The sequence below is a fragment of the Candoia aspera genome, chromosome 13 (genome assembly GCF_035149785.1).
Source record: "Candoia aspera isolate rCanAsp1 chromosome 13, rCanAsp1.hap2, whole genome shotgun sequence".
In the NCBI taxonomy this organism is placed as follows: domain Eukaryota; kingdom Metazoa; phylum Chordata; class Lepidosauria; order Squamata; family Boidae; genus Candoia; species Candoia aspera.
Genome location: NC_086165.1, coordinates 8,898,408 through 8,916,509, shown reverse-complemented (window position 1 = coordinate 8,916,509; position 18,102 = coordinate 8,898,408).

Genomic DNA, 18,102 nt, shown 5'->3' with positions numbered 1-18,102 from the left:
TGAATATGATGGACACAATTTTACTTATATTGTGTGATGTTAAAAGTCTATTTGTAAAAGCAATTTATACTCTAAGTGAACTGTGCTAGGTGACAATATCAGCTCTCTCTCCAAATGCGGAGGAAATGGTCAGATAATGCTTTGCCACAATATATGAAATTATGCTCCATTTCGGGGCCATGACTATCATTTGAACTCTTTCTTCATTGGTATTTGGAATAATAGGAAATGAAGAAGATGAAATGTTGATGGAAAGCCTGCCTGGAATGGGGAATAACAGTGCACAAATGGAGTAGGATAACAACAACAGCAATAATAATAATAATAATAATATAAACAACCTAGTATTGAAAGCAAATATGTCTTTATTACAGTCATAAACCAGCTTAACTTATATTACAATGCTTTATAATAACTGATGTTTTAAAACAAAAATATTAAGTGGTGTTTTGGCCAACGCTGAGATCTGGGTGGGCAATCCTTTTTGCACTTGTGGATGTACCTTTTATTTGCAGCAGCTCGGAGCAGAAGTGCCTGGAATTAGACAGAAGTCATCTTAGTAAGGAGTGGGAGGTATTTTTGGCTCTGGCTTTGTGTGTGTAGGTGGGGTTGATGAATAAAACAGGTGCTTCCTATCAGAGACTGCATGTTTCTATTTTATTCTTATCTGGCCTTCAAATGATGAGAAATCCACTTGTGATACTTAATATTGGGGGAATCTGGAGTCCTCTCCCCAGAGAAGGGATTCATGGGTCAGTCATTCCTACCCTATACTGTACAAGGAACCTCGCACAATCTATCAAAAGCTGGCCTTGCGTTAGGTAGGTAGCCATCTCAGGTGATAGGTGCAGGTAGGGCTGGCAGGCAGTGGCAATCTCCTTGTCTTCTTACCTGCAATTCTGGGTTTTCATCAGCTGTTGCTTCTAGTTGCAGGAGCACAGGAGCAGAAACACAACAATGGATTTGTGAGCTTTAAAGCTTTATCAATATCTGGGGAGACTGGTTGCATTAAACTGAGGATATATCTTCATCAGTAAACATCTGTGTATGTTCCTTTCCCTAGATATTCAATGAATGAGTTTGTTAATTGATATCAACCAAATATTCTATGGATAGATAAGAAAAAAAGAACCAACAGATGGAACATGGATGCAGATGACGAATTGGGTGACAGGTAGATCTGTAGCCAGAAAGACTCACAGTAGACAATAAGGAATAAAGAGAGAGAGAGAGAAGCTTCATGAAGAACTTTGTGTAAGATCTGTATTGAATAGAGAAGAAACTTAGATTGGGCAAAGGGTAGAGATGAAAAGTTCTGAAAGGGGATACATTTTGCTTTAGCAACAGCCTCAGTCTCATTGTAGCAGGTAGCAGAAGATATGTGCAGAAAAACCTAGCATCCCTGGTTCCTTCTGAACATGCCTCATCATACTTTTATACCAGTGAGGCAGTCATCTACATGAAGGATGGAAAAATACATTCATCCAATGTTGGATCCTTATCATTTTTTATTTTTGCAAAATCTTCCCAGTCTCTTTAATTTGATTTTTTAAAGAAATGTGTACTTTTGATACATATTTTTCCACATACACATTTTTTTAGTTTTGCACAATGAACAGCATTAGGCAATGTTCTAGACTATTTTCATTAAGATAATAAGTCGAATACACATATTTCCCTAATATAACTTTTAAAAATGTGGAATTTAAGTGCAGAGTTTAGAAAGTTTTAGATTGCAAATGGGAATGAAGTTTTGGTTTGTGTATTAATTGGAGAATGCAAAAACTGGATAAATTTGCATTCAAATTCCACCAAAATAAATTTCTTCTCCATTTCTAAACTTTGTTTTTTTAGTGCATAGTGTTGGCTTAAGTTGGCCATTTCTTACATCTCTTAGTGTTATATATGAATAAAGCTGGTCTGGCTGTTTCAACATAACATAGTGAAAACAAACCATGGTTTAGTGCAACATATGAGGGCTAATTATAATTCACTATAAGCTGGGAAGTGGGAAGAGAAGAGAAATCAGCAACAGATTTTTTTCCTCAGTAATAACTAATGGTAATTTTGAATATTTTCTTTACACCAAATGCTTGTTCAAAATGGATAAAATTTTGCCTTGTATTTAAAAAGCTTGTCTGTGTATAGGAAGATATGAGGATTCAATTGCAAAAGATGTTACGTATATATTTTCAGGGTTTATGAGAAATGCTTTTACCATTGCAAAAAATGAAAACTGTTGCAACAAGGAAGCTTTATAATGTATTTTGCACATTGTAAGCGTTCCTTCTTGAATACTGCAGATCCTTAAAAAAATTGAAGTGTTTTGAGAATATATTGTAAAATAGTGACTTGATCGGTACAATTTCCATGTTTGTTAACCTCCATACTGCTTTGTTGTACTTCAGAACAGGCTGATCTGAACAGGGATGACAGTAGCATTTTTCTTACCCCTAAAAATGAGAAAGAAAAAAAGAAAACGGAGGAGCTTAAGTGAATTGTATGCTATTATCTGAAGCTGACATTAATGAGCTAGATTAACAATGCAGGTTACTTCTATAAAGGGGCAGAAAACAGTCTCTTCTATTCTTGATGAAAAGACTTGGTAAATCTTGCTTCTGGAAAACTTGAGTTTTCAAGGGTTTTCTTTCTTTCTTTCTTTCTTTCTTTCTTTCTTTCTTTCTTTCTTTCTTTCTTTCTTTCTTCCTTCCTTTCTTTTTTTTTTTTTGAGAAGGCAGCTGTCTATTTCTTAAATCTGTATAAAAGATGTGTTAATTTGTAGTGGAAAGACTGTACTTATTGGATGTGTTTGGAGAGAAGATTTTTCAGAGCCAATGGGATAATATCTTCCTATATTTGAAGGACCAGATTATTGTGATTTCAATAGTAGGGGATATATGTAGCTCAGGGCTGAATTGTTGGTTCCTGGTGTTCTCTGACCCTTGTATTCCTGCAGATGTTTCATTAATTTAAAAACTCAGTTTAATGATAATTGAAAAGAATTTTGCCCAGGATTTTGGACAGTTTCTGACAGTACAGGACTAAATGGCCTACTGCAAAGGTAAGTACCATGATATACTTTCGACCACCCCACTCCTTGCTATTGATGATGACAGTCCCTTACTATTTACACTGTCCTGACTACCAGGATACACACTGAGACAATGACTTGGTCTCTAATATTTATTACTAGTACTTAACAAGAATCCTAACAAACTGAGGAAGCGTGGGAAAAACCCAGCCATATAAACCCCAAAGGTTAAGGCGGTCCCGATCTGTGTCTCTTTGAATGGCTGAACAGTTCCTCAGTGCTATGCATGCTCTTGACAGTCTGGGTGGGAGCCCCCTGCTCGCCATCCTTACTCATGACATACACCAGCTATAGACCACAAGAGAGTCAGTTTGGTGTAGAGGTTAAGGCACCAGGCTAGAAACCAGGAGACCATGGGTTCTAGTCCCACCTTAGGCAGGAAGCCACCTGGGTGACCTTGGGCCAGTCACACTCTCTCAGCCCTAGGAAGGAGGCAATGGCAAACCACTTTCAAAATTTTGCCAAGAAAACTGCAAGGACTTGTCCAGGCAGTCACCAAGAGTTAAAACAACAACAACAACAACTGACTTGAAGGCACACACATATTGCCCACAAAGAGGCAAGCTCAGGTAAGTTATATTTACCTTAGTTACTCTCAACTTTTGCAATCAAAAGTTAAGAATTCCAGAAGAGCATCATTTTCTTGGAAACAATTCCTTTGTTTTTCTATCACATCTATTGGACATTTCTCAAAAGATGGAGAACATATCAGGATAAGCTTTCAGCAGCCGGGTTTTTTCAGAGTGGGGGGAAATAATTGCTTCCCCTTTTTCTCTGCAGTTGTCTTGGCAATTTCTTTGTTACGAAAACGGTATCTCTCTGACTAGCAACAATGGTAAGACATCAGAGTCAATTTATGACAGCGCATACACTCCATTGACAAGATCTTATCTGAGCAGCAGCACTGTCATTAAACGTTAATCATAGTATAGTTAATGCCACTTTCTTTCTGGAGTATCGTGAGGATGCTTGGGAGAATGTGTGATGCCGTGTGCTCTGATTTGCTTTTCAGACACTGTGACTTTGGGGAGTGGGCCAGAACTGGAGCAGTAATAGTATGGATTACGAAAGATTTAATAGCAGAAATAAATGCATAGAAGAAGAAGGGAGCATGAGACAACTGTAGACTAATCAGCTATAAAATAATGATCAGAGGATAACAGATTATATTCCAAGATTGTTTTCTGTAGCCACCATATTTACTCTTGGTCATTGACCCCCATTCAAACATTTTAGGATCTGAAAATAATTCTTAGGAAGATTAGAAATGAGTAAAGTCTACTTATCTTGATTCAGAATGGGGTGGGATGGGTCTATTTGAACGCTTAATTTTTTAAAAAAAATATATGTTTTTAAGGATGTTTCTATGGTCGGCAGGTGGGGGACTTCTTTGAAAATCTCTCCAATTCCTGAGCAGTCTTCAAGTTCAAAAAGGTACATTTGAGGTGAGCACCTCCAGAAGTACCAGCTGTTTCACTTAGCAAGATTTCCTTTCTGATTCTTGCCCAAACTCACCTAATGGATGTAGGAAATCAAAGGGAAAGAGAGAAACTTTGACTGGAGGACAAATCCAAGCTGAGTGTTACATGCAAAGAAAGCCATTGTGGCTTGTTCAGTAAACCATGTTTATTCTTTGAAAAGTTTATATGCTGTTTCCATAGAATATCTTGAAGCAGTTTAATTATGGCATTCAAAAGCATTAGTAAAACAACAGTAAGCTGCAACCATTAAGGTAAAATGTACACTTGAAAAGGATAGGATTAAAAAAGGAAAAGAAACAAGGGGATATAAAATATGTATTTAAAAAAATGCTTCTACCTTTCATACAAGGAAGGCCTGGATGAAAAGATGAGTCTTCAGTAGATGTTAGCCTTGAAAGGTAGTCCAGACAAGAAGCACAACCAGGAATACTAGTTGAAAATACCCCTCCATCCCTCACTTTTACTCCCCCAAATACTAGGGAGGGTCCCTACCGAGACACTTTCGCTGCCCCTCCTCCTTTGGACTCGACTTTTGTTTATTAGGCCATTGTCTAGGCTGCGGCTCTCCCTCCTATCTCCCAAGGTCATTTCCAGATACCATTACAGTAGGCACATAAAAAGTATAATCATAGGTGCTCCTCAAATACCAATGGAGAAAGCATTCTAGGTTAAAAAAAAAAGAATCCTTGCTTAGTATGGATTGCAGGCAAGTATTTTGGTCCAAGACATTGAGCACCATTCCTGAAACGTACTGTCTTCTGATCTATGGATAAGCTATGGCTCATTGATTGCCTTGATTTACATTCACTGCCATCTATTTCAAAATGACCTAGGGATTACACTTTGCTTTGGCGTATGCTGAAGAAACTTCTTTTGATTTTGATTCACCCTGGTCTGCCTTGGGGTAAAATAGAATAGATAGAAATGCAGTGGTTGTCTGGCTGCCCTCTTTGTAGTGCTCTTGTTGACCTTGAATGATTGGCTTGCCTTGGAGCACTGCAGAAACTGTAATGGGAGCTTATCTCCCAGAGCTAAAAATAAGCTAATAAGTATCTTTCTCTTAATTATTTATAGACCACTGTCCTGCTTTTCTGTGTAACTATTTAAATTGGACAGTGCCATCATTGTTACTGTACCATAAACTACCAATAAGCAATTGCTTGTGTGTAAGAGCATGTCTTTGTTGGAGAAAATAGCAGAGAAAACAGCTTCCAAAAGTCAGGGAAAGGGGGGAATTACAGTATTTCCATTCAGCCCATTCTTACAGTGATACTTTTCCTTTCATTGGAATGATTAAAAGTTCTAAATGTCAATTAATTATTCAACCCTAATGGCATTACTCCCCTAAGCTAAAACCTATAGACTTTTCTTGGGGGGGCAGGGAGAGATGGGAAGCAACTCTATATCAGATTACATAACAACCTAATCAAGTTTGAATAATTTTGAAGAATTTATTGGTACCCAACTTGATTACTACATGGATAATAGACTAATCCCAAGGGTATGGGCTAGACTGAAAAGTTAAAAAAGCATCCCAGGTTCTTGATATTAGCCCAGAAAAAAAAAATCATGAACTAGGGCAACTGGCATAAGATGGGCATCAAGCAATACAGTATAAAAATTGTATATCAGCATGCAAGCTGTCTGTCTGATTCAGTTGTTTGTAGAAGTTGATAAAATTGATGTTAGTTATATATGCAACATTTGTGGAATGAGTTTGAATGACCAATGGAGGATTGCTTTAAGCAACATGTAATTTCCTATGATCATAAAATTAAATATAATGCATCAACAATAATTGCTTCAGAGCAAAGTTTAATAAGGGTTCATTACAATCATCTTCATGTTGGAAATCTACAATCATCTTAATTGGATATGTACAATCATCTTAATGTTGGCAACTCAGAAATTGCAACATTTACTCATATAGTTTGGTCTTATCCTATTGTTACATTTTGGACTCACATCAATAGAACTGTGAATATGACTCTGGATCAATTGCTGTGAGTCATACATTCTTTTTGGCTATATCCCCAGCATTTGGAATTTATCAAGATATGAATAACTGTGTACTTTTTGTATATGGGGATTGCGAGATAATCCAGACAAAAAGCACACCCAGAAGTAATAGCTCTGACTTTATTGTAAGGTTACATTAACAGAATCTTGCCAGTCTGAAAATACATCTCACCTTTACAATCCAAGAAACTTGGGAGGGTCCCTTCAGAGGCATTTGTCATATCCACATTCCTTCTGCAGATTCAGCTACTGCTTGTTTGACCGTTGTCTAATCTGTGTCTCTTCCTCCTATCTCCCAAGAACATTCCCACATACCATTACAATAATTTCCCCCTTCTTCCTGTTTTGATGATGATGATGATGATGGTGGTGGTGGTGATGATTAGGCTTCATTATTACAGTTGTATGTATTTGTATTTTGCTTCTGTTAATCAGTGTAGCCCAAAGGGGATTATTTTATCATGTTTTTGTGCTATGTTCTGCAAATGTTCTGCAATTTCCAAACCATCATCAAGGGTAGCAGAGCATTCAATCTTTTGCAGCAATCGAGTTACACAATCCACTCTAATTTTCACTCCATCTAAAAGTTAGCCACCTTGCTTGTAAGAGTGCAGTATTCCTCTCACTTTAATTCACACAACAGCATATTGCTGCTCTGCAATATTTAAAAAACAAACTGCAGCTTATAACAACCGACGCTGAACTTCCTTGTCCTTCCAAATGCACCTTTCATTTCTTTCCCAATGCAATTAAGAAACTCACGTTAACAAGTAGCTTTCATGCCCTCCCACAAAGGTCGGCATTCCCTCTGCAGCAAATTAATCCCAATTAGTAAAGATATTTTGTCTTGCTACGTCATTACATTTTTGATTTACCAGGTTTTCCGGATGCAGACGGCAAATGTTAATGGCTTGGTTTGCTGGGAATTTATCCTGCTGTTCATTTCCCATTTGACAATTAGTTGCATCTCAGCAAGGCTTGGTGGCTTCTACTAATGAACTCAAGGTCTCGCAGGAATAATGGTGTGTTTGGTAGGTTTTGTGTTTTTTTTTCCATGCCATCTGTAAAAATATAGGTTCTTTGAGAAAACATTTCTGGGAGGCCAGGAGGATTGATTATGTTCACATAAATGTCGCTTGTAATTTGTATTTTCACTTATTTAGTGGCAGAACAGCAAAATGAAGGAATCTATGGAGGACAGAAACTAATTCTGGTAAATTCAGCATCTTTTTGTTTAAGGCAGAGAAACTCAGGATGAGAAATACACCTTGTTTTGCTCATTTTCCTAAATTATTCTGATGGCACTGAGACATTTTAACACAATGATTTATCTACCAGCTGGTAAAAAAAAATTAAATTAGAATCTTATAGAATATTTCTCTTGGGTAGAACTTTGCCAAATGTTTACTCTTTGATACTTTTTAGCTGAAAGGCATACTCTGACAGAGGCAAAATGTTCCCAGGGGAGTGGGGAACTATAATCCATTTTTCTTAAGGATTTTTATTTCTACTTCATTGGGTCTGCCTTGTTAAGGTTTCTTTCCAATTCACCATGTGATCCTAACCAATTGGGAATCCTATAGGAGGTGCCTTCTGGTTTGTTTTGCTGATATCCTGGATTACAACTTTGAATAACTCCAAACAAAATTGTAATTGCTTTATTTTTAAACTGCTTTATTGTGTAATTATTAAACAGAAAATTTTTCCTATCTAAAATAGTCGCCAGTGGTGTCTCTCATTTGATTTATTATGTGTCTGAACTTTAGAAGACAGAGAAAACAAACCCCTCCCCTCTTGCTTGAGGGAAAGCAACTTGTTGAGCTAGCAACAGACCTGCTGATAGCTTCAACTGAGTTTAGTTCAGACCCCAAAGTGAAAGCGAAAGAAAACCAATGAAACTGAGCTTCTCACCTCTTTAAAAGCTGTCTTCCATGATATACAAACATTTGGAAAGGCTGCAACAATGCACATAATACCTTAGAGGATACTTTGAATCATACATTTTAGGATTTTAATCAGGGATTTGATTCTTTAGATTTAAAAAAAATAACAGAGTTGAAAAGTCTGGTGATTTAGTCACATGGAACAAGAATGACTCAGTTGAAAATTTTGATAATCAATTTGCAAATAAGGACAAAGTTTTGAGAGTCAATAAAGATCTTCAGTATGAAATGATCAGCCTACAAGATCCTTATTGCAGAAATAATTTCCATTTTCTAAACTTACTTTATTAACTTTATTAATTAGTCAAATGACCATATCAAGAAGTTGGGCATCAGCCACTATAAGATATAAAATATAAAATATGATACCACAAAACAGATAAAATACAGTACGGTAAGATAAAATATACTATGGTAAGATAAAATATAATAAAATACAGTAAGGTAAGATAGAGATAAAATTGTAAAATAAAAATGCAAGATATAATAAAACAAGTAATAAAATATGGAAACAATGTGAGTTTAAATGAATTCATCACCTTTACATGCCACCCCGATGTGTTCTATACTGTAGACAGCGACCAGCTGAACTGCAGATGAAAAACTGTCAGCTAAACAAGGTAGACAGATCAATTTATTTATCAATCAATCAATTTATTTATTATGGTCAAGCAGAGTGCTCTGTGAATATATATGAATCTAAACAGATAATAAACAAAATAAAATTTAAGACAAAGTTAAAATACATTTATAAAATAACATAACTAACTTATTTATTATCTATTAAGATAGATCTATATATATTCACAGAGCACTCTGCTTGTACTGGTCTATGACCGTAATAAATAAATTGATTGATTGGTAGACAGATCAGGAAACCAACTCCACAGGAAGACTAGAACTAAATGTTCTAGAAATATAATAACAGATTATAATATTTAATACAATAAGAGAATCTTGCAAAGACTGTTTAAGCTTTCCCTTCTCTCCCTCTTATACCCCACTGAGTCAAGGATGACCCAGCTTGAGCCTCTTTCCAGTACTTCCTCATCTCCCAAAGCTTAAGGGATGCTTCTGCCCTTGTTTCTGTAATGCCTTCTGAATATTCCCTTCTAGACCATCTCCATGGCTATCTACAATAACCAAGGAATCAGTCTCACTAAACTCTGAAGGTAGAAGTGAGAGCAGAGATACACCAACCAGTACCTTTAGTTTCAGATGTGAAATGTCTGAAAGTTTAATGTTAACTAACTCTCTTCCCCCACAGGCAGAGAAGGGATGATCCAGCCTACTGCTTTTGGGACTGAGACAGCTTGCACCTGGGCAGTATTTACCTAATAGTTACCATCTTCCCTAGTGCAAATTCAGTCTCACTTCATCTCTCCCTTCACTCTCCTCCTCTAAGGAGGTTGGATAATCTCTACTGTCCCTCTCCCTTCTATCTGAAACCATAATCTGATATACTACAGTTATTCTTCACTCTAGTTCTATTAGGATATTCCACATATATTTCATAGATGTTTTGAACATCTTTTTCCTTTCACCGTGGATCAGATAATTATGGCTAGAGTCTGTAATCAACTTTAGGTCCCTTATAAGATAGCAATTCTCCTCCTTCTAAATCTATTCTTGTACACGGAAACTATTGTAGTTTCTAAGCCAGAGTTTAATTTGGCGGATACGTGGTGACTTTCAAATCCTTTGCAACAAGAATATGCTTTTTTCAGTTTGACATCAGAGTTGTTCTTGAGTAGATTATTTTCTGGTATTTTGCTCCTTAGTTGAATGGATTAATAAATGGAATAGAGGCACTATTGCTATAATGGATCATGACCCAGCAATGTTATCAGTTGCTATGAGACATCCTATTTTTCCCTATATGAAATTTAATTATATCACTGATTAAAGCATCTACTATTTATAAAACAGATGCCACTGGAGTTTGAATATTTTTTCTATAAAAAGATATTCTGCAAATTTAAGACTTGTTTATGTATTTCATCATATTTATATAATTGCCCATCTCACAAACATGACTCTGGGTGGCATACAATAAAACTATGGAGTTATATTATAGGGAGCCAGTTTGGTCTAGTGGTTAAGGTGCTGGGCTAGAAACCAGGAGACGGTGAGTCCTAGTCCCGCCTTAGGCATGAAAGCCAGCTGGGTGACCTTGGGCCAGTCCTTCTCGCTCAGCCCAACTCACCTCACAGGGTTGCTGTTGTGGGGAAAATAGGAGGAGGAAGGAGATTTAGGTATGTTCCCTGCTTTGAGTTATTTGTAAAAATAATAAAGGCAGAATAAAAAATAAAATAAATACATAAATAAACTCTATAAACATATAGAGATGATCATAAACTGATCTTCTCTGTAGGTAATATAACATTTGTTGTTTCTCTTTGTGTGTCTCTGTATTTGTGTTTTCTTTTATCTTTTTAGTTCTTTTTTCTTCCTCTCTAAATTAAAGCAATTTTTAAAAAAAAAGAATCCAGTTGTAAAACTGATTTGGTTATGTGATAACATTCTTGAAAATAATCCTTGAAAGAGAAATATCCCTGATGTCATTCTGTTATAACTAAAGTAGACAATTAAAAGAAAAAATTCTACTAATAAAAGGACCAGGTTGATATTCTATGACTTGGGATTTTCTGATGATGGACAATAGATTTTCTGTACAGCATAATGGGACTAGAAATACTGGCATCTAGGAGCTACTGCAGGATAAAGTCCTCTCAAAATTTCCCCAAGGGTTATTTTAAACTGGAGACCAGTACTTGATTCCACTGAAGCAGAGATTGTTTATTTATGGTACCGGAGGCAGCTGAGACTAACCTAAAAAAAGGACAATGTGCAAACCCTCTACATAGAATTATGCAAATTAGAATATGCATTTGATTGGATACAGCAGCAACGTATTTGATTAAATATAGCAGTACATCATGTGGCTAGTGAGATCAGTGAGGTAGTTAGGATGGAACAATGAGGTAATGAAGGCAGTAGCACGAAGACAATGGAATATTTAAAAGAATAAAGAGGCAGTTTCATGAATGTAGTTACTTTTCTAGGGAATTACTTTTGTGAGTTTATCTTATACAATCCTTACTTCTCAAAGCCTATGGTCAGTTCCAGTTATATCAACTTTCCTTGGCCCTCTAAATGTGTTATGCCTGGGAAGGTGATTAGGAGAGGTGTTTTTGCTTTGCTTTGCTTATCCTGACCAGTGCCATATTTTAGCCTAAGTTTAGACTAAGTTGTCCACAAATCATTCCTGGTTTGGAACTAGATTTTAGTACACAAATTTATTCTCCCACATCTTACATACAATATAAATGCTGGCTAGACTGCTGAAAATTCCACTTTAGTGATTTGTGGAGGGACACTATATATTTTATTGCTAGGCCACATTCACTCAAGACATTTAACTAGATCAGAAAAGTGAGCTGTCTGAATTTGAAATAAGCACCAGCCAAGGTGGAGCACAGGAGAAAGAGAAGGTGAAATTCTATTGCAGCCCAAGTCAAATGTTGCCTGGAGTAGAGAAGGGATGGAGGGAGCAGGGGCAGGAAAGAGAAGACAGCCCCAAAGGACATGTGCCAAGGAGAAGGCATCATCTAAGGAAAGAAATGTCAGAAATACTATTCTCCTTCTGCTGAGGTCATATCAAGCTCCAGCATTGCAAAACTGACACCATGACAGTTCTGAAATATAAATAAAACTTCAAAGCAATTTTACCCATCAAGCCACTTAAGCTCCTGGGGTTCCCAAAACAAGTGGCTTGACCTATTCAAGGCATGAAAGCCTCCTGAGAAAATCTGAAGCCTTTGATAAAGGGTATATTTAATTACGGTTCTCTCCCCCTCAATCTCTGCTGTTCTGCTGTTGCCTACGATTGTCAAAACGACTTGGAAGTAGATACATTTCTCAAGACTTCACTTCCCAGTCTTGTCCAGCACTGACAAGAGCTTATTGTACTAACACAGAGGATTAAGAAGCATAGACCAAAATAAGGGTCATAATGTATTCCATGAGTTCCTCAAGGCTTCCTGGGATTTCCATTTTCTAGTCTACCAACCTTTCCCTGTTTAGGAGTGAACTGGAATTGTTCTGGAGTATGGGAGTCACTAACAGAAAACTTTTCCAGAAGAGAATAGATACAATTCTGATAAAATCCTGAAGTTTTCCACTGCGCTATACTACTTCAACTAAAAGTAGATTACATCATTTTCTTCTCCTTCTCCCCTTTTCCTCCTTCCCCCACTGCTTCTCCTCTCTCTCTCTCTCTCTCTATATATATATATATATATATATAATAAATAAATAAAAAGTCTTCTGGAAGGGAAAAAAACCTGATAAGCTTTTTCTGATGTGCCAGAAAAGATACTTGCTTTTGATGGAAGCACAGTTTTATACACGACACCTCTGCCTACAGTTTCAAATGGTCCAGTCCATTGAGAATTAAATCACAGCATTCTGACTTCATAACCGTTGAGTACACAGAGATGAGCCAGTTGTCTTTTTTTAATGTAGGGTTAAGCAACATTCCTCTGGTCAGGGGCAGATGTCTCTTCATTTTTAGCCATCTGAAGGCTCAAATTAGGGAGGTGATATATTAAATAAATAAATGGTTTTGAAACTTTTAGGGTTCAGAGGGCCATACGGTGTGCGGCAGTGATGCAGCAATGTCAATGTTTTGCGATTTTCTTTTTTTATTTAAGAAAAAAAACCTTTTAAGTGTTTTATGTCTTATTTTTATGAAAATGCCCAACATTGCCAAAACTAACAGCTGAGAAAAGGTATGTGTTTTTATTATATATACTATAATGTTATCTCAAAGCAGAACAAAACCTAGATAAATGGATAAGGTGGCACATCTCTCTGTCTTTCTGTCTCTGTCTCTGTCTGTCTCTGTCTCTGTCTCTCTCTCTAAGTCTGAAGAAAGTACTGCCCAGTCTCTCAATTTTTTTTTTTTAAAAATCCATTTGACAACAGAGTGTCTTTTTTTACCACACTTCATACTGACATGCAAAGGAAGAGAAAATGAACAGCTATTGCCATTCAAAAGATGCAGTGTACCAGTCACACCATAACTTCAACAAAACTCTTTGTCAGAAGAAAAATAGCAATTCTGATTTGGCTTTACATTCATTTCCTTCTCAGAAATGAAGTGCAAATTAAATTCCTGAGACAGTTGCAGTAGCTTTTTCTCTTATTCCATCTCTCTCTCTCTCTCTCTCTCTTTCTCTAGCCTTGTCATTGTCATCTAGACCAGCATCCCGGGAAAACTCCACACAATTCCTTTGCTTCGCATTACAAACCCAGAGCCACTGAGAAAGTAAGGACTTGCCTCTTTGTTTATTATATGTAGCTGCTGCTCCATATTTAATACTTGCCTCCTGTCTAATTTTCTAACTACAAGATAGCACTATATTTCGTTGCAGAGCTTTGGCATTTTTGTTGTATCGCTTGAAACCACTATTTTTAAACTCTTGAGGAAGTGGGGCTTCTTTTAATAGTGGAACAAGAGGAGTTTATTGAACAGTTGACCACTAATAAACTTTACCTAAAGTAGGATGCAGTCTCCATCCATGCAAACTTTCCAAAGTTGCTGCCAAATTGTCATGTTTAATGGGTATGATAGAGAAATGAGCTCCTGAAGTGCATTTAGTTACTTTACTTTCAGTTATGGTAAAATGGCATTAAGCCAATTATAGCGTTTGTCTTGACCCTACGCAAAAGATGGAGGAAGCCCCTTGGTCTGGCACTCAGAGATTGCAAATGCCATTGCTTAGAGTTTTGTGCTTTAATGTTCTATAGTGGTTTATACCTGCAGGATTTGCATGCAGAAGGTCCCAGTTAATCTTCAGCATTTCCAGGTAGGACTGCAAGGCAACAAAACCTAACCCCTTTTGCCTAAACCTGTAATGCTGCAACATGTAGCATTGTTTGAAAACTAAAACAAAATCTCCATCAAGTTGAGCTCAACTCCTGGTGACTTTAAGGCCATTCAGGTGGCTTTCCTTTTTCTTTCCTATTTTCTTTGGGGGTATTTTTTCAAATTCCTGGTCTTCTGAAGCCCTGGAATTTGCTAATGGTCTCCCATACTAATTAGATCCAGCTCAGTTTAGCTCTTTGTGATCAGCCACAGTCAGCTATGTGCTGCCACTTCTGGATGATAAACTCATTTTGTGGGTCTCCATTAGATTTCAATGCATGGGCTAGCCATACAGGCTTTCAAAATCTGGTTAGTGTTAATGGCAGCCACTGAACTGCCCAATTGTCCATAGCTGCACAGGCCAGATTTATGGAGATAATACAATACTGCTTAAGTACCTGTTTAATTTCACCTCTGTTATGCACTGCCTCAACATCTTCCCCACAGCAGTCTTGGAGGATTGATTGATTACACGCCACCAAGTAGGTGTTAACTCTTAGCAACCATTCAGATCAGTGTTTCTCAACCTTGGCAGCTTGAAGATGTGTGGACTTCAACTCCCAGAATTCCCCAGACAGCATGCTGGTTAGGGAATTCTGAAGTCCACACATTTTCAAGCTGCCAAGGTTGAGAAACACTGATATAGATGATCTATCCCTAACTTGATCCTTCAGATCTTCCAATGATGCACCCATCACCGCTGTAACTGAGTCCATCTACCTTGCTGCTGGTTGTCTTCTTCTTTCCAATATTGGAGGATAGATACCAGAAAATCTTCTTTGTAGAGTCTATCCTTGTGATTTGGACAAGCCTAAAGTGCTTGCCATATTCTCCTTTGTTGTCTGTCAAATGATAGCATATGCTCTATCCTTTTGACACCCCTCTTTAATAGAATTCAATTCTACTCTGAGGTTGATGCTATATGCCTCCTCCTGCAGGATCAGAACTCATCTATTACAAATAGAGTGGCTATGTTCTTATCAGCTGCTATCTCAGTCAGTAGGAAAATACTGGTTTTCGCCTGATGCTGTTGATTATCTTCTTGCCAGTCTTCTCTTATTCCTTAGGGATTTTTTTCTCCCTTTCTTTCTTTTTAGGCCTTTATTTCCTTTCTATTTCTATTGGTGTTATATTTATACTCTTCTTGTATCTTATTCCTTTTCGTTTGTTTGACTTGCTAGTCATTGACTGCATTTACTATTAAATAAAAATAAATATATATTGTTCCCTTGAGAAGCCAGAGCAATTTAGATGTGTCATTCAAACCCTTAAGCTGTGTACATAGAATATGCTTAACCAGGTCAAGTAAAGATCCAGCAACAGCATACGTGTTACATCATAAAGTTGGTTCAGGGCTGGTTTTGTGTTTCAGAGTATTGCGTGAATCCAGAATATGAATTAATCTCATAGCTGGTTGAAATGTTCTGAAGGAGTGCAGGTTATATGTTTAGCATGACATTCAATACGGCTCCATGACAAATGCTTGCAGGAACAGAGGTGGAAAGATGAGCCATGCTAAGAGTTCTGTTAGGATGGAAAAGGAGGCAGTTAGTGATGGAAATCAGAACATAAAAGAACCACACTGAGCTCGCTGAGAATCCCTTGAAGCAATAAAAAATGGAAGCAAATATTTCTTAATCTTGCCACAGCTTTAGTCTGGCCTTGAAAACTGATTAAACTTGGCAGCTTAACAATTAAAGTCTGGCAGAAAGGAAAAAGGAAAGGAAAAATGGGGAGATCTAAGCAAATGTTGCTTAACTAGCTCGATATGTATAGCATATAGTTTGCAATTTGAAATCAGATGGGGAATCAATGGTATATGCTGTTTAAAAGAGTGCAAGACTTACATTTGGTTCTCAAGCAACATGTGGGGAGAAAATTCAGAGGGTTCATCTTTCTTTGGTAGCAGGCAACTGCAATGGAACATCAAACAAATCAACACAGAGTTCTCCCTCAAGGTACAAATGACCAGGCTCAAACGATCCTACTTCAGACACATTATGTGAAGACCCAGCTCTCTGGAGAAGGTTCTAATATTGGAAAAGGTGAAAGGAAAGAGAAGAAGAAGACAATCAGCAGCAAGGTGCATGATTGGAAGACCTGAAAGACAAGGTTAGGTTATGTTCATAGAGGAAATGTATTTAGTCACTAACAGTCAACAACGATTTGATGGCACATAATCAATCAATCAATCAATCAATCAATCATGGGACAACCATTTTTTCAACTCTGTTTTCCCTGGGTACTGCCACATCTACAAAAATTACTCCTCTCTTTTCAATTATTGTTATATCTGATCTAGGTGGTGAAAATGCCAGACAATATCGTCTTCACCACCGCCACCGTTTTCAACAACATTCTCAACTGTATGATCAAACCATATTAGGAAATTTGCATTTTTGCACAGATGCCAATCCTTGCTGTTATTACTATGTTGCCCCCTTTGTTTTCAGAGTTTTCTTTTTAATCCAAATACATATGCCACCTAAAGTTACTGAGCAGCATACAAGTTCATCAAACGAATGAGTAAATAAAGGAATGTTTTTCCCATTTTGACATCCATTTCATAAAAGCAATCTCTCAAATTACAAAGTGGGAAGCTTCTGTCTTAAAGATAGATGGATGACTTCATCACTTTCTAAAACCAGGAGGAATCCACTGGTCCAGAAGCACATGCAGCTTTTGTGGCAGAGTGCTGGAAAGTGTTTGGCCAGAGAGATCAGAAAAATCACACACCAAGTATTTCTATAAAAATAAATGTATTTACAGAAAGCACAAAAACATATTTCCAAGCTTGTGCATTCACACATGCTCAGAAAGGACTGGGAGGAAGGCTGTGTAGAAAGGAAAACCTAAACTAACAAGCCCAGACAAAATACCTCTCCAGGGCAATTAAAAGCTTTACCTTATATGGTCATGCTTTTTTACCCCCAAAACTAAGGATGCTTAAGTTTGACCTTCTGACTCTGCCAGAGTGATTTGTTACCATAGTAACTTAATGGCTTGCTCCTTGCAAAAAACAAGGAAATGCCAACAGCTTTTTGTGGGGAGCAAGACTTGGAAGCCCCATTGACATAATTCTCCAAACTTGGCAGCCTGATTTCCCATCATTTCAAAGCAGGAAACGTATAAAAACTTAAGGTATGCCTTAACATAGGTCAACATACAGTAGTTTTAAAAATCAAGGAACCAACCTCTTCCCTAAATGCAGGAAAACTCTGCTCCTCCCAATAAAACCCTGCCCCCTGAAAAAAATCTGGTGGTATGTGGAATCAGCCAATGGATGGAATCGGCCCATTTACTATGGCTCTCAGAAACCATCCCATATAAAATGCAATATCCAAACATAGTTTATCCCTGTGTTTGATTCTTGATGGCTCAGTAGAGTAACCATCAGACACTTTGGAAGTGGAGCTGGATCCTGGGGACGAAGCATCATAATCGGATATTGTCACTGGAGTGGCAAGATGCTCTATTTTGTAGAGGATGGTTCCTTATCTGAACCATGTATTTGTCCAGTCCAAGTCAGGTTCTGAAAAAAGAAGTTGCCCAACCCCAATTATCTTCTGGAAAGACCGGTAAGCAAACTCTCTGGTCTTTTGGTTACCATTTTCCTCATTCTGGTCAGATTAATTC